This window comes from Heterocephalus glaber, unplaced genomic scaffold (assembly GCF_053883595.1).
Source record: "Heterocephalus glaber isolate CG9 unplaced genomic scaffold, H.glaber_assembly_v1.0 deba00000546, whole genome shotgun sequence".
Lineage (NCBI taxonomy): Eukaryota > Metazoa > Chordata > Mammalia > Rodentia > Bathyergidae > Heterocephalus > Heterocephalus glaber.
In genome coordinates, this window is record NW_028258147.1 from 23,328,465 (window position 1) to 23,355,833 (window position 27,369).

Consider the following 27,369-nt stretch of genomic DNA (forward strand, 5'->3'; position numbering starts at 1 on the left):
AGCATTGATCAGCCATTTCACATCTTTGCGCCTCTGAGAAAAATAGCAGCACAAGAAACCCAGGCTTCTTTCTCTGGAGTTGTGATTTTTTTTTTCCTTAATGGAATGATAATTTCTGCTTAAAGGAGAAAATATAGTAAGGGGCTTTACGAGATTTCATCTTTGGGGAACTTTAACTCTTCAACCTGGAGGGAAAATTGAAACATACTAAGGTAAAACTAAGGATCTGAACAGCCCGTCCTGTCATAGAGGTTTTCTACTGTTTCTACATCGCATCCAAGATGAAAGACAGAGTACAATTAAATTTTTCCACAGAGTATTTGCTGGCTGTTTTTGTGTTTAGTTTATTTTTTCTTTGTAGGGCCTTTGAAGATTCATTGCATTCAGCTTTAATGTCTGAAGAAAGTATTGGCAACTCAAAAGTATAATTATTACACTACCATTTAGTTACACTATTAAATGTGTGAAATTATTTAAAATATGTGATTTGTTCTGATTTCATACTTAATTTGCCATGTAGAAAGTGCTGAAAATCTTTAACCAGGGTGACTAACAATGTTGTTTGTCTGTTTTGACATCTTTCCTTAAAATCCCACGCTGCCCTTGATACAAGAATTCTCTACTATGACTACTGTTTACTATGACAATAGCAACTTGGTGCTTCAATGCTCTTATTGCTAGTTCTTTGTCCTTGCTCACAAAAGATATTAAAGAAAAATTTTTACTGAACAAGTTTAGATTTGTAAGAAAAAATTATAAAAGAAAGTAAAGAGAGTTTCCAAATGACCTTTATTCATTTTCCCTTACAGTAGAGTAGTACTGTAATGTCCTACATAATCATGCCATGTTTGTCAAAGTAAGAAATTAGCATTACTGTTTTATTGTTATCAAAACTTCAGGCTTTGTTCCAATGTCTTCAGGTTTGCCGCACTTTGTCTGTTTCATATTTCTATTTCAGAATGCCACAGGCAATTTAGTCAATGTAACTTTGTCAACACTAGGGTTTTATTCACTGCCTTTTTCATTATTTTCTAATTGGGCTTATTTGATGATCCTGAGAATGTACTCATGTTCCTACTGCTTTCACCGATAGAATGCTAATTTGAAATGAGTTTATTTATTTTTTGCTAGTACATGTTTGGAGTACATAATGATTACATTCGTCATGGGGTGTTGGTACATATACATAATGCATCTTAATTCTTTTTTCATGTCCTTTCCTTTCCTTTCCTCCCTTCTCCCTTCACTTCTTTGTTCCTTTCCCTGCCGCAGACCAGCTGCAGTCGATGTAGGGTAGGAAGGGGAGATGTCCTGGGCCGGCGATGAGAAAAGAACCTTCACAAGCAATGTTCAGGTTCCCTCTGAGAAGTCTCAGGGTCTGATTTATTTTTATATCATTAAGCAATAGCGAAGAGGCATTGGGCGGAACATGTTGCCTTAGCAATATCTGATAAGGTAAAGGTTATTTTTGTTAAACAGTATGTTTTTTCTAAGCTGATTCATTTCATTGAACATCATGAATACATTTCTTAAAAATTACAATTGTCCCCTTATTTCCCCATACCTAAGCAGAACAGAAAGTATTTTCCCATACCTGAGCAGAACAGAAAGTATTTTCCCATACCTGAGCAGAACAGAAAGTAACTCAATCAAATTACATGTCAAACTTGTGGTCACCAGCCAGCCCTTGAGAAACTGCACAATGGTTAGTATAGTTTGCTATTAGCTCTCTATTTTTCTTTACTTCTGTTCATCTTAACTAAATGTCATTTGGGTTCATAGTCCATGAGCAGGAGATATTTACAGCACTTTGAGAAATATTGAGTAACTTGCCTCCTTAATGCATTTACCTGTCTTAAGGTTCTTTCTATTTCCCATTTCCCACTATTTCTTACATCTAAAGTCTGTCCTTTCAATCTCTTTATAAGACCCCTTTAGTAAAAAGAATGCCAGCAGTAAGAGAGGGAGTTATAGTAGTGGGAAAACAGAGGGGGTTTTAGGAGAGGTTTCTTTAGGAGTGGATGTGGCAATAGAACTAAGAGAAACTGTAATTTGAGACTTGTGAGCCAGATCAAATTTCAATATATCATTGCCAATTTGCCTCACGGAGAGTTTGTTGTTAGTCAAAAACACAATGACTCCTGTGACCAGAGTAACAATTATAAACATTATGGCAAGAAAAAATAAAACATGAGGGTACGATGTGTTCCACCCTTTCTTTCCCCCAGCTGGAACTTTGTCAAGCAGCATTGGAGGTCGATTGGGCTTCACCATTTCCCTTTCACAAAAGGTCTATTTCCTTACTTATTAGCTATCTTTTATTTTGTTCTTTATTTATATTTTGGGTTTCCCATCTTGTGTGTCTGATTTATTTAACTTAACATTGTGGTCTCAAAGTGTATCCATTTTCCTACAGTTGACAGTTTATTCTTTATAGCAGAATAGTACTGTTGATCACTGTTTTTGGTGGAATCTATAGCCATCAGTGACTATAATGATGGTTGTAGGAGAGGTCATGTTGGCAAAAAGTATAGAGAAAGAGATTTGGTTAAATTGTTTTGTTTTGGTACTGGGGATCGAACTTGGGACCTTGCACTTGCGAGGCAGGCCAGGGAACCACTGAACTAAATCTCCCACCCAGATAAATTGTTTTTCATAGGTGGAATCTTTTCGTTCATGAAATCTAACACTATATCACTATTATTGCAGTGTCATGACATAACATAGGTTATTTTAAACACAAAGCAACAATAGCCGTGGTGTCAGTTAATACACACACAACTTCATCCTTTTGAACTGATTAGGTCAGACTTAGTTTTCCTAGTAGCTCACACCCAGATCCATACAGCAAATGCTATAAAATTTCCTGTCAGCCCAGGTTTATCTGTCTTCCACATATATTGATGTGCTTATTTTTATTTTTAGAGTTCTATTTAGATTTATCTACATTGTTTTTGAGTGTATCTTTTTGTATGGATTTCTAGTGGCTGCCCTACATAATGCACTGTGTGTGCTGTCTCTATATACGTTATCTACATATCTATATATAGTTTGCTGTATGTACAGTCTGTTGCTGTCATCTCTTTAGCAATCTAAGTAAAATATCAATATCTAAATTTGCCTCACTCTGTTCCTTTATCTTCATCTGTTTTTAATTTTTTAAAATATTTTCTTTACATTTGTTTAAAATCCTATCAGATAACATTAGAATTTTTGCTTCAGCTGTCAATAGTTACTGTATTTTAAAAACTCAGGAGGAGAAGGGAAGTCTATATTATTTACTCATAATTTTGTTCATGTATTCTTTGGCAATAAATTCTCTTAGTTTTAATTCATCTGAGTACAGATTTTCTTGAATTCCTCTTTAGTGTTGAAGGATGTTTCCACTTTGTATAGGACTGTAGGTTGACAGGAACTTTTGGGTTTTTTTGCATTTGAAAAATATTGCACTATTTCCTTCTGCCATCCCTGGTAAGATACTCTTTTTCTCCACTTTCCAATAGTTTTTCTTTGTCTTTATTTTGTGTACTTTCATTTTGATGTGTCTTATGCTAGATTTCTTTGAGTTTATCATGTTTGAGGTTCATCCATCTTCTTTGATAGTAAAGTGAATATTTCTTGCCTTATTTCTGAAATATTTAGCTATGATTACTTCCAATAGTTTCTCACCCCCATCATTTTTGTTGTCGAATGGGAGTGTGATGGCAAGAATATTTGATCTTTGATTATAATCCTACCTATGCTTTTTTGTTTATTCATGTGTACATCCTGTTGTTCAGATTGGTTAGACATACAATGAGAAAATTCACTTGGGTGAAACATTCTCTTGGGTGAAGTGCAAGTAAGACTGAAAATAATTTAATGATAGAACACTATATAGCTTTGTAATGAACAATATTCATATAGTCACAATTTGATAAATGCTGTTATGAGTTTTACAAATTTATAATTAACCCAATACCTGTAGTCAAAAGACAGCAAATCTTATTATGATTATGAAACAGAATATAAATATTATCATCCTTGTTATAAAATATAAAAATATATTTCATTTTTATTTACTTAAAAAAATTTAAAATATAATGTACAGGTGGCAGAATGTGGATGGCAGAGAATTATGAGAGGTGGGGAAATGGTGATATTTCCATTTTGCAATGTGAGGAGTCAAAAGATCATATTTTTAAGTGACGGAATTAAAAATAAAGGTTTAAATAGTTTCTATTTCATAATTAACTCTGTAAAATACAAGCTAGAAACTTACCAACCTACTCTTCCTTTTTTATCTTTTTCTTCTTTTTCTCTGTCTCCACGTCTGTGGTTCTCTCTGCCTTCTTTCTTGCAAATACAGCACTGCAGCTTGCCACAACTGAGTTCTGGCCAAGGGAATGTAGAGGGAAGTAATACAGTGATACCTCAGTTGTCAAGCAGCTCCAAGCTTGAACTTTCTACTACTCAGACAGCAAAGTTTGAAAAAAAATCTGCTTGATGTTCATAACTTTGCTCCATAAACCAAAAATCTGACTTGAAAAAACTGGTATGGGCCTAGAGTGAGTCATGTGTTGCATCTCCCCATGGACACAAAGGGTGAAGTTTCAGTCTAAGTGCCCCTCTCTCCCAGCGAACATAGAGTGATTGAGTTAGTGCATTAAAACATTCATTATTGTCTTTTTTTATGCTTTAGTTTGTGTAAAATATCATAACTATGGCTCCATAGAAAGTTAGTGATACCAGCTGTAGAGTTAAGAGGAAAACTGAGGACCACAACAGAGTTAAAGAAAGAAATCATTGTGAAATTTGTTAAAGTCCTGGAAAAATGTATTTATAAGTGTAATTTTTGGCCTCAGAACCAATTATTTGGTTTTTCATGTTTTCTTATGGGAAAAGTATATTTACCTTTTCAGTGTTTAAACATGAATTTGGTACAAAATGTGTTCGACAACTGAGGTAGCACACTATATATACCAACTACTGATATGAAAATATGCAGTTTTAAGTTGCTACATTTTCCATACTTTTGTTATGCTGCTTTATTTTCTCTGGAATTTCTTATTGTTTTTAATTTTATTTTGAGGCAGATATACCCTTCTTCACCATATTTTTATTATGTTTTGCATTGCATTCATTCTGTATTTCTCATTATTCATTCCATTATTGTTACTATAGTCTGTTGATTTCTTATTCCTGTTCAGACATTTCATTTCATACTTGGAATATTACTTTTCTGTATAATTGTAAAATTTTCCCTCAGTGTTCTAGTTTTGTTTGTTCTAGCATTCAGTTGTTGTATAAAAGCTGGAAGATTTTCTAAATGAATGGATATGAAATGGAAAGTTTGTGCTAAATCTGTCACCTTGAAGCAGGTGTTCATATTAGCATTATAAACTAGGCATCATTCAAATTAATAGGAAAAAATAGGCCAGAAAAATTATCATAGAGGCAATAATGCATATATGCTCCATGAATCCATCCTGAGGTTTTTCTCATTTTTTTTTTACTATTGAAAATGATAGTTTTAAATACAGATTTAATACTGTTCACCCAAAACCTCAGTGAAGTTGGATAATTACTTGAAGATAGCTTGCATATGTTAGGCAAGACAAAATGATATTCTCATTTCAGATGTATTTTAATGTCACATTTCTTCCTCCCATTACTAATATTAACATGCATCTTTAATGATCCCTGAGGCCTTAGCAGGGAGTGAAGGTGATGGTAGCAAGATGTTCCAAGAATAACTGACAAATTGGTTGACCAGCCTTTAAGTGTTTGAATGTGTGAAAAATGTTGAAATCAGCTGTGTATCAAATGAGTTGTTTTAAGGCTTTAGTTTTACTACTAAGTTAAGGTGCTAATATCACTTCTCTTTGACTATTTGAACATTTACTCCTTTACTGACTATCTCAATTCCTTTACTGCTAGGAAAGATTCTTTTAGCCTATTAGCAATATTTGATGATAATGTATTAGTAGGTTAATCTAAAACTCAGTGTTAATAAATTTATACTTATTTGATTTTTCCAAAATTATGAGGAACAGTCAGTATTGAGCCAGTAAGACTTCAAGCACTGTGATGTATAAGGAAATGTCTGCATGCTTCAGCTCAGAAACCTGCTTTGCTCAAAATAGATGTTACATTAAACTTGCAGAAATGATTTTCAGATTGCTGAACCAAGCCTGTGGTTGTAGTATGGATAACAGTCCTGGCGCAATAAAATCAGGGTCTGTTTTATCAAAAGAACATTGTAGGTACTTCAGGACAAGATTCTAGCTGCATTTAGGTTTGTATTTCTGAAAAATATCTAAGCTACAGCCTGTTTTGTAGAGAACATACCAATCAGCAAGATTGGAAATTATAGTGGATCATCTGCTACATAAAGAATGGGTGAAAAAAATGGCTTAAAGCTCTTATTGTTTCCGGTGGCACACTCTATTTGCTCATTTCATTCCAGCCTCTCTGATTTCTCTCAAGTCCTTGAACATTCTGTGCCATCTACTACCTCTCAGCTTTTGTACATACTGATTCCTCTTCCTGAATGTGCCACCTCTTCTCTTCATGTTATCTAAATAGTGGTCATTCTTCAAATCTCAGTATGAATATTGATTGCTCTGTAGGCAATTCTTTCCTAATGCACTTAAGTAGAGGTCCCTATATTATACATTTTCTCAGCACTACCAAAATCTGCTCCCAGAATTTTCACATAATAGTTTCTCAATTAGTGGTAAATACTGGTGCAACATTTTCCTTCTTAAATTGTTGAGTGTCAACTCCAACTAGAAAGGATCTATGTGATTGATCATCTGAATGTGTGATATTGTCCAGTAGGTGAAAAAGATACAGTAAATACTCATTAACAAACTGACAAATACAGTAATTGAAGATGTACTGGGTACTTTCACATCCCCAAAATATTTTCTTCCAAGTTTATTTGGATCCCTTATTGAGTTTTGTCAGGATAGTAGTGAGGTAAAGAAGGAAAAAAGTTGGAGAAAAAGATAGTTGAAAGAGCTGCAAAGTGGGAAAGCAGAGACAGCAAAAGCTAAACATGCTAAAAAATGAAAATGAATATTCTAGGCTTCTGAAATTAAAGTATAATATTAAATCTTCTCTAAAACATAATAAAACAAGAACCAGAAGGCTTCTCTAATTTTTCTTTCAACACAAACATTTCAATATAGTTTAAAAATACTATTTAGAGGCTAATCGATTAAACTAGGATGTTCATTATTCTTGTTCACTTTTGGTATTTGTATTAGCCATTAACGTTTCCTTTAGAGTGCTCATGTAAAGGAATTGGAGGTGAAATTTAAGCCAGATGATTTGCTTCCTGTTGACAGATTTTGTAAATATGATTGATGGGAGCAGAAGGTGAAACTATCTGGTAAAATGAGGTTGTTTTTGCGTTGTCTGGGTAGTTCATATATCAATGCTAGTATTTCTTAAACTGCAGGTCAAGACTCCAGAGGCAAGGATTACAATATAATTTAAGGAGTCTCATATATAGGAAGTATTAGGAGTAGACATTGTGAGTTACATTGAGAAGAGACTTCTTTTCTTCTTCAACTCTCCATAATTCTTTTTAACCTGTTTTTTATTCTGCCTATAAATAGATACAAAATGTTGCCATGTTAGTAATATAGACCTTTGAAACCAAGCATTTGAGAATGTTAAAATTGTTGCTCTAATAATACTTTGCTCAGTGTCTTACAAACAATATGTCTAGGAAATGATTTCGTTGCTATTTACTCAGATAAAGAAAATGACCACATTGTAAGAGGAAATGATAAAAGTGTGGAATAAATAGGCACTACCTGTGTATTAACTAGTAGTTATCCAAGAAGTCCTTTTATTTGTGGACCATTAAATTTTTATTGTCAAATACTGTGTGATCACATTCACATTGCATCAAGCAACTTTGGTTGACTTGCAATGCAAATTTTTTTGCTTAGTACATTAATATGTAGAATAAAGGAAGAAAATTGAAGTAATTTTTCTTTTGTAAATATTACCAAAAATAAAGATTATGATGATGAAATTTCATGTTAAATTGTTGCAGGGGCTTTATTGTTATTGATAATCCAACTCAGTCTCATAAGTAAACTAATATCTGCAGTCATATATTCTACTTTCCTATTAGCTATTACTAAAATGAAAAAAACATATTCTTAAAATTCCAACCAGATCTTTTTCTGGAAAGCATGTGCTTTATATTACTCAATATTTAGATTCAACTTTTGTGTATAAATGACAGATACTCAACTTAATGTCAAGAAATTAATTGGTTAATGTTACTGAACTGCTAAGATTACTTTTCCCATTTGAAGTTGTGATGTGCACCACTATATTCTTTCAGTTTACCTTCTGATATCACTTCACTTCTCACACTGTTTTTTTTCATGAAAGCCAGTACTAGGACAGATGATAGCACTTTTCTCACCTTCTTACAGTTTTGCAATAAAGATGAGGAGAAACCTTCCCTTTCCAGATTGTGAGAAGAGCCTCAGTTGTGTGATCTGAGAGGTTGACATCTATGGTCTAACATTATAGGTGTTAGTTGGATTATGATTGGCTTTACTTGCATCTCTTGCCCACCTCCGGTAATCAAAAGAAGAGAATGTAGTACAGAATGGAGACATTATTGTGACTCAGACAGTTGCCCCACTGCCCTTCTAAAAAAATTTAAAGTACACTTCAAGTAAATTATGTAATACACAGAAAAAGACATGCATGCACACATTAGCATGTCTAAAGCTCTGAAAAATACTACTGTGCACGTTAAAATCTTGGGATAAAAGTACTTTTGAGGAGATTACATTGTACATTTGATAATTATTTACTGATTAAGATATTAGGGTTTTTTAAAGACTTCTAAGCAATGAGCTTGAACATTACTTTCTTTTTTAAAACACTTTAAACATTTTTTATTAGTACATGTTTGCAGTACATGCAGTTTAGAGTCACCTTGAGGAATGTGTATATGTACGTAATACAGCTTGTTTCTTTTTTAAATCCCCTTCCTTTTTCTTTCTGCCGCCCTCCTGCTCTAATTCCCTTATCCCAATTTTCATTCTTGTTATTAATATTATTAATCTTAGCTCATGTTATGGCATATAATGTTTATATTACTTGAGGTTACTAGGTTCCTATACATGGCATATCTTTATTCTACTTATTTCCCTTTCCCTCCTCTTCACCCCTCACCCTTTTTCGATTGGACCCCTTCCCTATTGCAAGAGATTCATCCCCTTGTCCCCTTCTATCTATCATTTGTTATTCTCTGTTTGTACTTTGCATCACTCAAATGAGAGATACCATATGATATTTAAGCTTGTGTGTCTGGCATATTGGACTCAACATTATATTTTCCAGACGCATTCATTTTCTTATACACTTCTCAAATTTGTCAATCTTAGTAGACAGGTAGTATTCCATTATATATAATTACCACATTCTCTTTATGCTCTCATCTGTTGATGGGTGTACAGGTTATTTCTAGGATTTAGCTATTATGAATTGTGGTGCTAGAAATATTGGTATGCAGGTATTGCTATAGTATGATGTCTTAAGCTCTTTGGGGAAGATATGTAGAAAGGGGATAGCTGGGTCATATGGAACTTCTAATTTCAATTCTTTGAGAAATCTCCATGCTGATTTTCATAATGGTTATACTAGTTTACATCCTCACCAACAAGGAAGGAGGGTTCCTTTTTCACCACAGCCTTGCCAACATTTATTTTTTGATTTTTTAATGCTTGCCATTCTTTCCAGAATAAGATGGAATCTTAGCATTGTTTTAATTTGCATTTCTCTCATGGCTGGAGATGTTGAACATTTTTTCATATATTTGTTGACCATTTATATTTCTTCCTTTATGAAATGGTTATTCATTTCTCCTGGCCATTTCTTGATTCTTTTGTTTTTTGCTTTTGTTTTTGTTTTTGTTTTTTTTGGTACTGGGGATTGAACTCAGGACCTTGTGCTTACAAGGCAGGCATGACATTTCTCTTGGGCATTTCTTGACTTGGTCTTTAATTTTAGATGGCTAAATATTTTTTTAGTTTTTCATATATTCTGGATATTGGTCCTCAGTCTAAGGAGTCACAGGTTAAAATTTTTTTTTTTCCATTCTGTATGTTGTCTCTTCACTCCACTAATTGATTGTTTTGGTATACAGAAGCTTTTTAGTCTGATATAAACACATTTGTTGATTCTTGCTACTATTTCTTATGCAATTGAGGTTCCTACGCCTATGTCTTCAAGTGTTTTATTTATTTTATCTCACAATAAGTTTAATGTTGGGCATTGCTTTCTTGCACTTTAACAAACATATTTGTAATCTGAGCAAAGAAGGTAACACTACAATGTCTTTCATAAAATATTTTAAAGATTCCATATGGGAAACATAACACTTTAGAAAAATATTTCCTGCCTAACAACAGAAATAGTTAACTTCAACCAGGCATAGTGGCGCATGCGCCTGTAATCCCAGCACTTGGGAGGCTAAAGCAGGAGGATCGCTGTGAGTTTGAGACCATCCTTGGTTACATAGTGAGACCCTGTCTCAAAAAAAAGCAAAAGAAGAAAAAGAAAAAAGAAGTATATAACTTCATATTAATTTTCAACACATTAAAATGAAGTAGAAAAATCAAATACTATAATGAAATAAACAAACAAAAGAATACTTGTAGTAGAATTCAATGTTTTTTTAAAATTAATTTTATTGGTAAAATTTAGGTATACAATATACTGACATTCATCTTTGGAAATTTGCATCTTTACATACATAATCTCTCTTGGTACTTACTTTTTCCCCATTCCCCTGCCCTCCCTTTAACCCCTCCCTACCTCCCTATTTACAAAGACTTTGTTTCCATTTTTTCATTTTCTCATATTAATTCCATTCCCTCCTTTCCTTTCCCCTACCCTTCCCACTTTCCCTTCCCGTTTGCCCCTTTTCTTCCTATTTCACTTTATCTATTATACCTTTTAGTCCTTATTTACACTTTCAGTTTCCTACACTAGAGAAACTATTCAGTATTTACACATGTGTCCTATTTATTTCACTTAAGAGGATTGCCTCAGTGTGCATCCATTTAGCAATAAATGTCCCTAATTTCTCATTTTTGATGGCTAAGTAGTATTCCATTTTATGAAAAAAAGCTTATTTTCTTTATCTGGTCTCCAGTTGATGGAAAATGGGGCTCTTTCCAAGTTTTAGCTATTACAAATTGTGCTGCTATGAAAATGGGTGCACATATATCACTGTGGTATGATTCTTTTAATTCTTTGGGGAAGATACCCAGCAGGGGAATAGCTGGGTCAAATGGGACTTCCAGTCCTAGTTCTTTGAGGTATCTCCATACTGATTTCCACAGTGGTTGCACCAGTCTACACTCCCACCAGCAGTGGAGCAGTGTTTCTTTTTCCCCACGGCTCCACCAGCATTTGTTGTTGGTTGATTTCATGATAGCAGCCATTCTTTCTGGGGTTAGGTGGAATCTCAGCGTTGTTTTCATTTGTATCTCTCAAATGGCCAGTGATGTTGAACATTTTTTCATATGTTTATTTGCTATTTGTACTTCTTTGTCTGAAAAGTATCTGTTCATTTCAGATGCCCATTTTTGGATTAGGTATTTAAATTTGGCAGGTATGATTTTTTTAACTTCTTTATATATTCTAGATAGTAGACCTTTGTCTGAGGGACTGCTGGTGAACATTTTTTCCCACATTGTGGGTTGTTGCCTCACACTATTGGTGGTTTCTCTTGCTGTACAGAAGCTTTTTAGTAAGAAGAGATCCCACTTGTTGATTGTTTGTTCTAGTCCACAGGCAACTGAGGGTTTGTTCATAAAGTCTTTTCCTACACCAATGTCTTCAAGAGTTCTACCTAACCTCTCTTCCAGCTGGTTCAGCGTTTCTGTTTTAATATTTAGATCTTTAATCCATTTCGATTTCAGTTTAGTGCATGGTGAGAGGTTTGGGTCTAGTTTTAATCTTTGGCAAGTTGAAACCCAATTTCTCCAGCACCATTTATTAAAGAGGCTATCTATCCTCCCCTGAGGGTATTTGGCTTCTTTGTCAAAGATGAGGTGACTGAGTGTATCTGGAGTAGTTTCTGCATCTTCTAATCTGTTCCACTGGTCCTCAGGTCTGTTTCTTTGCCAGCACCATGCTTTTTTTTTTTTTTTATCACAGTAGCTTTGTAGTATAGTTTCAAGTTGGGGGTTGTGAAGCACCCTGCCATGTCTCTGTTGCCTAGGATTGCTTTTGCTATTCTACATCTCTTCTTGTTCCAAGTGAAATTTTGTTTTCTCATAGTCTGTGAAGTATCCTGCTGGAGTTTCAATTGGGATTGCATTGAAGCTATGTAGCAATTTTGGACGTATGGCCATTTTCACTATTTTGATTCTTCCTACCCAGGAGCAAGGGATGATTTTCCATTTTCTGATATCATCTTCAATCTCTCTTTTCAGAGTGCCATTATTTTAAGAGAAGAGGTCTTTGATTTCTTTTGTTAGGTTGATTCCTAAGTATTTCAGTTTTTGATGCTACTGTGAAAGGAATTGTTTTCCCTATTTTTCTCTCCGTGAGTCTGTTGTTCGTGTAGAGGAAAGCTATTGATTTTTGTGTGTTGACCTTGTATCCAGCTACTTTGCTGAATTTGGTTTTTAAGTCTAGAAGACTTTTGGTGGAGTTCTTGAGGTCTTCTATATAGAGTATCATGTCATTTGCAAATAATGACAATTTGACTTCTTCATTTCCTATCTTTATTCCTTTTATTTGTTTCTCTTGTCTAATTGCTGTGGCTAATATTTCCAAAACTATATTGAACAAGAGTGGTGATAGTGGATATCCTTGTCTTGTTTCTGATTTTAGTGTGAAAGATTTCAGTTTTTGACCATTTAGTATGATACTGGCTGTTGGTTTTTCAAAGATGGCTTTTATCAGATTGAGGTAGAGACTGTGTATTACAATTTTTTGAGGGTTTTTATCATAAATGCGTGTTGGATTTTGTTAAATGCTTTTTCTGCATCTATTGAGAAGATCATATGGTTTTTGTTCTTGGTTTTATTGATATAGTGTATTACACTTATTGATATGCATATGTTTAAACATCTTGCATCCCTGGTATTAATCTCATTTAGTCAGGGTCTATGATCATCTTGATGATCTTCTGCATTTTTTTTGCCAGTATCTTATTCAGGATTTTTGCATCTATGTTCATTAGTGAGATTGGCCTACAGTTTTCTTTTTCTGTTGAATCTTTCTCTGCTTTGGGGATCAATGTGATGCTTGTTTCCATGAATGAATTCAGGACTATTGCTTCCCTTTCAATTTCATTGAAGAGTTTAAACAGTAGTGGCAGCAGTTCCTCTCTAAATGTCTTGTAGAATTCAGCAGTGAATCCATCAGGACCTAAGCTTTTTTAGTCAGTAAGTTTTTAATTATGCTTTCAATTTCATTTATTGACACTGGGTTGTGTAAAACTTTTAGGTCTTCTTCATTCAACTTTGGTAATTCATGCATATCTAGTCATCTGTCCATTTCTTCTGTGTTTCCCATCTTATTGGAGTATAGGTTCTTGAAGTAGATATTGAAGAGCCTCTGGATTTGTGCTGGGCCCATTGTAATTTCATCCTTTTCATTTCTAATTGGATGGATTTGGGCCATTTCTTTCCTTTATCTGGTAAGGTTGGCTAAGGATTTTTCAATTTTGTTTATTCTTTTAAAGAACCAACTCTTGGCCTCATTGATTCTTTGTAACATTTTCTTAGTCTGCATTGCATTGAATTGTGCTCTGATCTTTATAATTTCCTCCCTTGTATGAGGTTTGAGTTTCTCCTGATCTTCTTTTTCTAGAAGCTTGAGGTTCAGACTCAAGTTCTTTAATTGGGCTCACTCTGTTTTCCTAATATGATTATTCACTGCTATGAATTTCCCTTGTAAGAGTGATTTCACTGTGTCCCATAGATTCTAATATGTTGTATTGGCATTGTCATTTAATTGAAGGAACTGTCTGATTTCTTCTTTAATTTCCTCTGTGACCCATTGTTTATTCAGAAGTGTATTGTTCAATTTCCATGTGTTTATGAAATTCTTGCAGCTTTTTTTGCTATTGATCTCCAATTTCATTGCACTGTGGTTTGATAACATACAGGGGATAACTTCAGTTCCTTTGCACTTACTTGAACATTTTATATGAGCGACTATATGGTCTATTTTGGAGAATGACCCATGTGCAACTGAAAAGAATGTGTATTCTGATTTTGTTGGGTGGAACACTCTGTAAATATCTGTTAAGTTCATTTGTTCAAAAGTTTGATTGAGTTCTAGTATTTCATTGTTTATTTTCCATTTATTTGATCTATCTGTTTGTGACAGTGGGTATTGAGGTCCCCTTCTACTATTGTATTAGTACTTATTTGATTTTTCACGTCCGTTAGTATTTATTTTATATAGTTGGGCGCACTAGTGTTTGGTGAATATATATTTATGATTGTCATCTCTTCCTGTTGGATTGTTCCCTTTACAAGGATGTAGTGTCCTTCTTGTCTCTCTTAATCAGTGTTGGTTTGAAATCCATTTTCTCTGCAAAGAGGATAGCTACTCCTGCTTTTTTTCAGGTTCCTGTCACATGGAATATTGTTTTCCACCCTTTAAATTTCATTCTATGAGCTTCTTTTTGAATTAAGTGTGTTTATTTTATGTACCATATTGTTGGATCTTGCTTCTTGACCCATTCTGCCAGTCTATTTCTTTTGATTGGTGAATTGAGACCATTAACATTGATGGTTATAACTGATAAGTATTGACTTATCATTGTCATGACTTTTTTTTTTGTTGGATCTTCCCCCTTTGTGTTTAATTTCTTGTCATGCCCCATGGATGTATTCTGCTGGGCTTCCTTCATTGTCTTTTCCTAGGATATTGTCTGAAAGTTTTTGGAGTGCTGGATTGTTATTCATGAAGTTCCTAAGGTGCTCTTTGTCATGAAACTATCTTATTTCTCCATCAATTTTGAAAGGTAGTTTTGCAGGGTATATCAATCTGGGTTGGAGGCTGTTTTCCTTTAGGGGTTGAAATACATCACTGCAAGCTCTTGTTGTCTTGAGGCTTTGCATTTAGAAGTTTGCTGTCTTGCTGATGGGCTTTCCTTTGTATGTGATTTGTTTCTTTTCTCTAACTGCTTGTAGAATTTTGTTCTGTTGGGTTTCTGGAATCTTAACTGTTATATGCCTATGTGTAGATTTTTTTTTACATCACATCTAGTTGGAGTTCTATATGCCCCACTGTAGGGAACAGGAAAGGGGGACGTTACTAGAACCTCTGCAGTAAGTCCTAGTCTCCTGTGAGCCATGGCATCACAAGGCGAATTCCAGGAGAGGTAGAAAAATGAGACTGAGAAGAAGTTGAGGTTTGGGTCTGATCAGTGCTGCTCTGGGCAGCAAAGACAAAAGCCCCCAGCTTACCGCACCTTTTATTCAGTATATCAGGAGAAACTAATGTAACAAATGACTTGCAGAGAGTTCAATACATCTGCGTAAACAAGATGTAACAATCCAAGAACAATGAGGAACTGAGTAGGTATTTGTTCCTCCCAGGATGTCTTCAGCTGGTGTAATTTTGTCCTGGAGAATCACAGCATCACCGGATCATTGAGGTCTCAGTGTGACCGGAGGCCACAATGGAATTATGTCTCGGAATTCCATAGCTGGGCTGTAGGCAGGAGAACTAGGCTAACCAAATGATTTTACCCTAAAATTATGTAGCATTGCTCCCGACACCTCACTTATCTGTATGTCAAGTTCTTTTCCCCTTCTTGGGTGTTTTCTGCCATCACTTCTGTGAACAGTTTTTTTTTTTTTTTATGTCATCTGCACTCTCTCCTGTTTCTTCATTGACTCTGATCAGTCTTACATTATTCTTCTTTGCATCATCTAGTAGCTGCTGGATTGATTTCTAATGGTCCCTTACTATTTTAAAGAATTTTTTCTTTTCCTGGTCACTAATTGCAATCTTATCTTCTATAGCTGAAGTTCTGTCCTCATATTGACTCATTCTGCTGTGTAAAATTTCAATGCAGTTTTTAATCTCCTGGTAATCTGGTTGTATCTGTTTAATGGATTCCATTTTTTTCCTGTATTGGAATTCCTTCATGTTCCTCAGCTCCTCTATTTTTTTTATCTTTGTCCTCTCTAGATTTATTAATCATGTCTTGAACTATGGGCACAATCTCTGCTGTCATCTGAGAAATTATTTCTCATTTCATTTTTTTCCAGATCCTCTTTTGTTGCCAGTTCAGGGAGTCCAGGTAGTTGGGTATCAGATTGTTCCATCTCATTTCCCTTTGGCATTGCTTTAGGTGATCTGAAAGCCTTGTGTTGAGACTTGTTTTCGTGTCTTCTCATTTCAGTGGGAGGGTGGTGGTGGTGGTGGTGGTGGTGGAAGGTTGTGTGCTTCTGGCACCTGTACAGCTCACCTCCTCTCAGATGGAAGTAGCTCTGCTCTTTGGCACTGGGGGTGGTGGTATGTGGGCCGAAAGGCTCACCTCCTTTGTGCTGTGTGCAGCTCTGTTCCTCATGTTCAGAGCAGTGGTATGGTGGCACGGAAGGCTCATCCTCTCTTCTGGGGCAGGCTGTGCTCCTCGGGTGATGGTATGGCAGCCCAGTACAATTCAATGTTGAACAACATCAACAAAAGTGAGAGTTCTATTGATCATATCTTTATCAAAGATATCTTAAATTACTTAGACTTGGTTACTTGTTATAATAAAAATATATTAAATATTATGTTTATATAGATGATCTCATTTTTTCATTGTCTTCAAAGTCATAAAGGATGCCTTGTTTTATTTGTGTTTTCATTATTTCATTTAAATGCGATATAAACTGTGATATAATTGTGAGTAGAGTACTGTACCTCTTCCCTGGATTGAATTCTTATGAGCAAGGTTAGGATGTTGGGAAATAATTTTTAATATCAAGTATGGAAATACAAAAGAATTAGACAATCAATAATCCCTTCTACAACATCAGAGGATTCAGAACAACCCATTTAACACAAACAACTATACAGTTTTGAGAAAAAATAAAAACATTTTGGTGAACTTCTGCATACGGTCAAGGTAGAGAAACATAGTTTGAATTTATCCTTCTACTTGAGAAGAAAGACAGAATACATGATATAATTGGTTTTCAAGACACTATGTACCAGACAATGAATGATCCCTTGGGAGAATTTTCAGGCTCTAGCACAGGTTAGGGAAGCTGAGTGGATGGAGTCAGTGAGTAAAGTTGAAGATATAGAATTGAGAATCTAAAGAGATCCCCAGCTTATGTTTACAGAATAGATTACTAGAGAGGAGGCAGCTACAAATACATAAACTCCAGAGATTTTCAAGGAATTCACCCACTGATGAAGCATTGATTCAGCTAACTATCAATAACACATGTGTATGCAGGACTATCTGAGGCTGGAGAAATAACTTCCTGAAAGAATTAGAGGTAAAAATGTTCAGTTCTCACACAAAGCCAGGAGCAATAATTGTCTCTATTACTGCACTGTAAGAGTCAAGGAGTATTCAGTAATGTACAGAGCAAAATCTTTACTCAGTGATGAAGAATATTTGACCAAAATTGAAGATGTACCCATATGACAAATGTTAAAAGCAAGACTGGAAAGGAAACATTGTTTCTAAGTAACTTAACAGGATTCAAAGTAAAATATTTAAGAATATTTACAGGGTTAAGAAAAACATTTGTGATAAATAAGTAAAAATTAATGGTGCCTTGTAACAAAGCAAATCTTGGCAGTTTCACAAAAAGCTAACAAAAGAAAACAGTACTCAGCCAAGACAAATCAAACAATCAAAACTAATTGCAAGAACTTGAAAACATTCATGATAGTTGTAGTATGTATAATATAAAAACAAGTAGCAACATAGAAAATATAAAGAAGACCCAGAAATAACTTAGAGAGTTGAAAATTATCATATATGGGGTAGGGTTAATGGCAATAATACACTGCAGAAGAAAAGACTAGTGAAATTAAACATAGAACAGTAAAAATCATTCAAAAAGAAACCCATAAAAGTGAGAAAAACAAAAAAGTGAACAGATATCAATTATTTGTGTAAAAATTTCACACAACCTCATAGGCATTATTCAAAGTTCTTAGTACAAGACAGGATGGTGGGGAAATATTTGACCAAATAATGGGTATATTTTCCAAGTTTGACAACATCTGTAAACCCACAGGTCCAAAACTGTTAATGAATGTGAAGGATAAGAATGAAGAAGAAAATTACAAGGTACGTCATAGTCAAATCACTCAAAACTAATAACTAATGGAAAATATTGAAAATGGAATGAAGAGACATATTATACAGATAGAAGAATAATAAGGATACTGGTTTATTTTGTATTATAAATAATACAGAAGTCACCTTTTTATACAACTGAAAAAATATCAATCTCAAATTCTACATGGATCAAATTACTTTCAAAACAAAGGCTAGAAACTATTTTAGACATACTGAAATTTAAAAAATCTGTAACCTACAGACTTGTAGTATTGCACAGATTGAAGAATTTTCTTTAACATAAAGAAAACTAATTGGATGGAAATACAGATCGATATAAAGGAATGAAGTATACAGGAAATGGTAACTATATGGATAAATATTTAAGTTTCTTATTAAAACTTTCTAAGAGAACTAACTTTAGACAATAATATCATGTGAGGTTTATGGTATACATAAAATTAAAATGGATCTGAAAACTACTAATATTTCCAGGAGTGGTGGCTCATGCCTGTAATCTCAGTGCTCAGGAGACTGAGGCAGAAGGATCACCATGAGTTCAAGGCCAGCCTGAACTATATAGTGAGATCCTGTCTCAAAAAAAAAAAACCAAAAAACCCCACCCCCAAACAAACAAACAAAACGAAAAAAGAAAATTACAAATATTGAGAAGAGAAAAATAGAAATACTATTGTAAGCTTTTTATATTATATGTGTAATGGTACAATATCACTTAAAGGAAGGTTGTAATAAATTAAACATGCATCCTATAAATCCTAAAGCAATTATTATGGTAATAAAACAAAGAGTTATAGGTAAAAAGCCAATACAGCAGATAAAATGGAAGAATAGAAATAATTAGTAATTTTCAGGAAGGCAGTTAGAGCAAAAGGGGAACTAGGAAAAGATGAGACAAAGATAAAAAATGACTAGATGGTAGATTTGAAACATACTATATCTGTAATCAGATTAAATATTATTTATGTAGAAATCTCAGTTAAAATAGAGACTTAGATTGTTTGAATATCAAGAATTACATCTATGCTATCTCAAAGAAACAAACTTCAAATATATGGGTATAGACATAATAAATTAATAATAAAAGGGTGAAACAGCCACAAAGCATCCTGACACCTAAAAGACCTGAGTGATTATATCAGCATCAGCAAAGTTGATTTCAGGACAAAGAATATTACCAGCTTATTTAATTATAATAAAGGGGTTAATTTATCAAGAATTATACACCCAATAATAGATCTTGAACATAACCCAAAACTACTAATTGTGAAAAGAAATAGACTGACACTTGTCAGAGATATCTGTCTATAACCTGCTCTCAATAGTGGAAAGAATGGGAGAAAGAAAAATCAGCAAGGATAGTGAAGATTTGAATAACACTATCAGTCAACTTGACCTACTTGATATTTATAGAATACTCCACTGAGAAGCCACAAAGTGCTTTGAGATAACTATCAGCTAAGTAAGATCATATTTTCTTTATTGCAGAGTCAATGGCTAAACTATGTTTATACTATTCTATAAGTCATATTATATTCTCAGCCATCTTTTATTTTTTTTTTAAGATTTTAAAAACCTCTGATGAAACCTATACTTTTGTCTATGCAAATTGTCCCTCACCAGCTTACTGTCCCTCACCAGATCTAATTGTTTTTTTTTTTTTGGTACCAGGGATCGAACTTGGGTCCTTGCATTTGCAAGGCAGGGCCAGAACCACTGAGCTATATCCGCAGCCCCTCACTGAGCTGCATCCCCAGCCCCTCACCAGGTTTAATTTTAAAATGGAAAATCTTTTCTATGCTTATATAGTTTTAGGAAACCAATGGGCCAAACATTTTTAACAGGTCTTCCTATGATTTTATTTGCTAATATACTTGTAAATTATGAGACATCTCTCAAACTTAATCATAAAACACTCCCCTAGCCCCAACTACCTTTAGAATATCTTCCACAGCAAGTAATCTCAACAAAACATATTTTGGAAGTGACAGATAGGTCCTGTTTCTTGTCTCTTTTTGTAGTGCTGGGGATGAAATTCAGGGCCTAATGCATGCCAGACAAGTGCTCAACCATTCAGCCCAATTTCTTCCCAGTTGATTCTAAGATATAGCCAATCTTTTCATTTTTATTCTAGTGTTAGTCTCAACTTAGTCCTAAAAGTTGATGCTTTTTTGTCAAATAAATCTAATATTAGTACCAATTAGATATATTTCTATTTTAAATGTTTTCTAATATATATGTGAGAAATATATTTAAAATAGATTTTTGATGATTTTTATTAAAATATTTATGCTTTCAGTTTTAAAAATGTGTGTAGTTCACAATACATGACATACATACATTTGATGCCAAATCTGAATGTTGGATATAGGCCAACATTTATGGACTATGGAATTTTATGTATTTTATGGTTTATGGAATTTTATGTATTTTAATACATTAATGATATGATAAAACATTGATCAGAGTTCTTCAGAAAGCTAAAATCACATTATTCGATAAAATAGAGGGTGGGTAGATTTCATAGCACTGCTTGTCGCTAAGACATAAAGAGCTAATCACCATTTTATGGAAGTACACAAGCAGCAGGATCTTGACTATACAAGAACCAATAGTTACATTATTGTATCTTCTTTTAGCTAATTGTCTGATATGGATTATCTACAAAAGAAAGTAACATCTCATGGCAGGCAATAAACGTTATATGTTAGCAACATACATAATTCATCATTTTAGTTTGGGATAATGATAGCATTTAATCGCTAATCAGTTGTTAAACTTTATTTAAATCAGAATGATAGACTTGGTGATCTAAGTAATATAACATTGCCTCAAATTGAAAAACAATGTGTAAATTATAGACGAGAGAAAAATTTATTTTCCTTTAAACAATAATACATATGTATTATATAGAAAATAAAAGAATAGTAAAATTATTTGAAAGATTCAGATTCTATTTTAAGAAAATTAATATTTTATAGGTTATAGAGAAGTTCATTTGACAAATATGGTGTCTTTGCATGGAAATCTACATGAGAGTGGTGAGTATCACAGACAACTACTACCTTTGTGTGAGAATGAGTAATACTTATCCTGCATCCCTATTTTGGGGGGGAGGTTTGTATCTTCTTAGTTATATCCAGGTTTCTCACTATTCCATATGCCTTAATCAGTGTGGTATTAGTGTGATTGTTACCAAAGGTCAGAGTAAATATAGGCCTTTTATACAACAACATTGATTTATTATCAAGAAAAAATATTTATCAATGTCGGCCACTTTATTGTGATGCATAATTTTTCAAAGCTATTTCTTTTTTTCACAGAAAATGTCCCACTATATGTAAAATGTTCATTCATTAATATATTAAAGCTCCATATTACATGTATGTATTATAGATTTTCCATTTAAAAAAAGATTTTATTGAAAAATGTTTGTTATGGTTTGGATCTAAAATGTTCCCCCAAAGGTTCATGTTTTCAGAAGTTGGACTTTTTAAAGTGATGGGATCATGGAGCATGATATTCATCAGTGGATTAATCCATTGATGAGTTCATAGCTGAATATTCTATTAGAAAGTGGGGCTTGGTAGTAAGAACTTGGTCACTGAGAGTGTGATTTGGAAAGATATATACACTTATCTTCAGCTTCTTCTCTCTCTTTCTGCTTCCTGGCTGCCATGAGCTGAGCTGCTTTCTTCGCTCATGATCTTTCACCATGATGTTTCTGTGTTGGAGCCAGCGAAACATATATGGACTAAAACCTCAAAACCTTGAGCCCCAAACCCCTCTCTTTCTTTAAGTTGAAAGTATTGGTATAATTTGTTCAAGCAATGGGAAAATGACTAATACAATGATACATCATATGCATTCCACTTAAATGTGTAGCTCAATTAAATTTTTACAGAGTAAATATTCTTATATAGCTATCTTTTCAATTAAACTTTCATAGAACATTGTCCAGCATCCAAGAACACTTTCTCATATCCAAAAGTCACTGCTCTCCTGACTTCCATCAGCATAGTTCTATTTGGCCAGTTTAAAATTTATACAGAGTCACAAAGAGTTCCCTCTCCTCTGTGGCTTCTTTTATTCACCATTGTGTCTCGCAGATTTATCATGTTGTTTCATGTAGCTATGTTTTGTTATTTAAAATTGCTACATAATATTCTTTTGCAAGACTGTATGATAATGTATTTGTCTAATTACTACTAGGAAGGTAATTTGGAATTATTTACCATTTTTTCAGTTATTTTGAATAATATATTTACTTTTCTTGTGTGTATTATATGTAAACATTTTGTTGCATGTTAAAATGTACACAAAAAATTTCACTGTATACACACGTGCACAAACACGTTAAACATATATTGGGGAGATAGCTAATGTTAGAATTGCTAGGAAATCTTGAAGATATGTATATGGTATATATAAAAATTTTTTAAAGTATATTATATATATATATTCAGCTATGTTCAGCTTTAATAGATACTGCATAACAATTTTCCAAAGTGTTTTAAAATGTGAAAATGTAGTTTGAGAAAATTTTAGTCCTCAAATTGCATGCCAGCACTTTTCATGTTTGAATAATTTATTCAGTCTGCTGGATGGGTGCTGGTTTCTTATTGTAGCTTATATTTGCATGTTCCTTATGATGCATGATTTTGACCACAGTGCTTTATTGTATCTTTGGCCATGGGATTCCTTGTTAGTAAAATGCCTGTCCAAGTCCTTTGCACATTTTTACATGTCTTCTCATTAATTTGCAGGATTTTTTGCACATTATTGGTGTGATCATTTTGTCAGAGAGACATATTACAAATATTTTCTTCCAGTTTAATTCTTTTTAATGAACAGAAGTTCTTCCATTTATTTATTTATTTATTTATTTATTTATTTATTTATTTATTTATTTGGTACCAGGGATTAAAATCAGGGCCTTGTGCTTGCCAGGCAGGCACTGTGCCACTGAGCTACATCCCTAGCCCAGAAGTTCTTCATTTTAATGAAGTCAAGTTGAGCATCTTTTCCTTTAAAGATGGTATTTTTCATTCTCTGTTTAAGAAAGCATTGCTTTTCATTTGATTATAAATTTGTTTTCCTCTGCTATCTTTTGACATAGCACAAAAGAAAAGGCTTAACAAAATGAAGAAAGAAGAGATTAAATTATTGGATAGGTTACACACATTGATGATTTTCAAACTTTGCTATATATTAGTTACAGTTGGAGAATTGTAAAATCTCCAGTGCCCCTGAGGTACACACCACTTAGTTCAGAATCTGTTGGTTTGGAACCTAGGCATTATTATATTTTAATTTATGTAAAGTGCCTTTAGGTAGAGAAAATCAGCAAAGGAAGAATAGCATGGAAACAAATTTGGTGAATAGCAATTTAAACTGGAATATAGGGTCCAGAGGGAGGTAAGGGTTGTGTCACACTGGAATTAAAGTTGTTGCTTACAGAAATTTGAGTCTATAGTAAAGTCAGATTAATTAACGGAGAGGGGATATAAAAGATTATTTAGGAAATTAATCTGATTATGAATACATTGGGAGGGTTAAGGTGACAGAAATAAGAGTGGTTTGGAAATTGGGGAAATGAAAATACATTTTTAAATACCCAAGGTCTGATTTCTTCAACTCTGCTAGCCACCAGAAACTGTATGATAAATTTTGTCTTACTGGATATTTCTGGTAAGAGGATCTTAAGCTATTAAGAGATTTTCAAAGGAATCTGAAAATCTCTAGGCTAGAAACTATTAGATGAAAGGAAATCAGCTAAGAAGCTATTACACTATCTGCTTAAAACATATGTTATATGTAAGCCATATTTGTGGTAACAGACATGGAAAGGAGAAGATTGATGTTAGAAATGTGTTTGCGGTTAAATAGTTGAAGAAATTTATAGAACGTGGGGGAGGGGGAAAGGTCTACTAAAACATAACTTGAATTTAATGATAAATATGTAGAAAGAATGGAAGTGTATTTAAGAGGGAAGACATCAGCAAGAATGAGCAGGGTAAAAAATTTAATCTAAGCTTTAATACTCTAAGTTTGACTAATTATTAGGACTAAATTTTTGTGTTCAAGTGAACAGAAAGACAAGCCAATAATCAATCTAAGCTCTTGATATTTTTGTTACAATCTTTCAATGGGTATAAAAAGTGGAAGAATAATTTTCATTGAATTCAATTTTCCTTTACTAATAAAATGTATCTTTTACTTTCTACTTGGTGATCTATACATAGATGAATTTTAAAATATGCATTGAAAATAAAATAAGATCTTTCAGTATAGATTTCAGAGAAAAAGTAGATCATTTTAAATGACAAAAATATGAATCTAAAATATAAATTTGGGTACAACTATTGAAAGAATTTAGGAATAAATTTTGATTATGAAAGGATTCACTTTTGAACCTCCAATTTTCTCAAATAGGAAAGAATTATTCCACAAAGAGCTGACAGATGGACTTAATCTTATCACTGTTTCACAAAAATGGCTCTAGGTAAATGAAACCATAAATGGTCAAGGGGGAAAAATTGTCAGGTCCTACTTTCAAATATAGTACGTATGTGTAGGACCAGAAAAACAGCACTGAATGCCATTGGGTTAAATCAGAAGCAGTGAGATATATGGTAAATTTGGTTTTGTGCTGACTGAGCTTATAAGGAAAAGCCTCATATAATTTACACCAATAAAATCAATTGAAGGTTGCTTAAGAGCAGTCTTTGCAAACAGTTGTTATTGCAAGCAGACACTGAGTCACCATAAAGTTTATTTGTGTTTACCTTGAGCTAGCCTCTGGATTGATTTCTACAGCTCTAGTAAGCGCAACAGCTTTTCATAATAAATTGTATTTTCTAATAGTTGAAAGAATAACTTTTATAGAACTTAATATACTGGGAAATATACAGCATTTAGTTTTCTTTCTTTTATTATTACATGCCCCTCCCTTTGTTAATTTGGGTTACTGTTAGCTGAGTGTGCTTCTTAGAACCAAAACTTCTCTATAGAAGTTTTGTCCTCACTGCCATAGCAACTTTACTCTAAATTAGCTCCTCAACTGAAGCTAACTTTTAAGGCCATAATAGCACATTATCCTTGTGTCTGAAATTTCCTATTGAAGAATAGAGTACCCAGTAAATTCTAAAGGATAGTCCTTGATATTTTAATCCAATTCCCCAGGCATTTTTGCCACTTGCTATGCATTCACATGCCTACTCATGAATTTGTTAAGAAGTTTTGGAATCAATGAAATCAATGAAAAACTCCAATCTGCCTGACTCTGATTGTTTTTTATTCCTAGTAGACTTCAGTATCCTAGATGCAAACTCAGTGTAGGAGGATGCTTGAGATTTTGGCAGATGGATGGCAGAGAAGACTGCTGAAAATATTTTAAATCCTGGTAAATGGGATCTAAGCTGGATCAGGAAAACAACAGAAGTGGGATGGTATCACTTTTGGGAGGGGAAATACAAAGGAACTGGCCATCTCAAATATTTTGTAGAATATCGAGAGTGGGAATAACCAACCAAGATGATGAAAGTCAGTTATCTATACTTTGAATGTTGGTAGATATTCAATAAGTACACCTTCAATTGCTATTTATTTCCTCCCCATGCTCAGGATAAAGAGAATTTGATGAGAGATATTATCTAATGTGTTTTATTTATAAAAAATAGAAAATATATTATGCTTCAAGATGATTCTAAATGCTAAATAAAAATAGAAAGACTGAATATGACACATTAGGTAAGGAATATAATAGAAGAAAGTATGTTTTAAATGACTAAGAAATATAATTTTTACTTTAACATTCACTTTTAGAGTCTCTTTCACTGTAGTAATTATAGTGCTCATAATTTTTGCAATGTACTGATTATGCACAGTTGGATTCACAGCATATAAAATACCAAACCATTATAAAAGAAATAATATCACACTATTAACCAGTTTTTATTCCATGTATATTGAGTAATCTAAGGTGTTATATTACAGCTATTGAAATTACATTTATTATCTTTTTATGGAAAACATACTTAAAGATAGTATAAAAATCTAGCTAATATAAAGGGAATAAAAATATGTGCTACAGTAAATTTACTATGGTGCCTAATCTCCTTTTATGAAAAGTCATTTTTTGGCTTTTATTATAAAAGAAATAATAAAAGACTATGATGCAGTCAGTTGTTTTTAGATGATGGGACAAAACATTAAAAATACAAACCATCATTAATTTATGATAAATTATAATGCTTCCCATCATCCAATTAAACTGTGGTAAAATCTATATGTAGCTTTGTTAGGATTGAGATTTAGTTGTTGATATCTTTAATTTCCCTTGCCTAAACTGTGATGTGATTGTTCTCACTTAAATAAAAAAGGAGGAACAGATATTAAATGGATATGAAATGAAGTTTTACCTTGTCATTTCTGTTGTCTACAAGTGATCAGAATTGTTACCCAAGATTTAGTGGTTGACATTTGTGGCAAAGCATATCTGCTGAAACTCAGCTGAGGTGTCTGAAACAAATTGATGCCTAATGTAAATATAGAACTGATAGTAATTAACTACACATTTTAACTTTCACCTTGTATTCAAGTGTTGCTTGTGGGGCTAGGATGTTCCAGAAAAAAGATCAGCTTGCAAAAGTTCTGACCCTATAAAAGAATGTTTCCCTTGCTAAATATTACAAATATTATATATTTTTACAATGTTACATATGTCAAGAATGCAAGAGAAACATAAGTAAAGCTAGAATGCTGGGTAGGAACATATTGTGAGGGGTGAAGCTATAATATTGGGTAGGTAGGCTGAGATAAGTGGTTAGGAAATTCAGCCCAAGAAAGCCCATTGAAGGAGAGAAAAACATTGGAAAATGTCTTAAAAGGGTCCTCTGGTTGAAATATGAAGGACAAATGGGAGAGTGTGTCTGGAGGAAGGCGATAATGCAACATGAAACTGCAAATGTATGAAAGAAGTGAGGTTTTAATTACGTTTTTTCAATAAGCTTAAGAATCTCTTTGCATCGTGCAAACTAATTCTTCAGGAT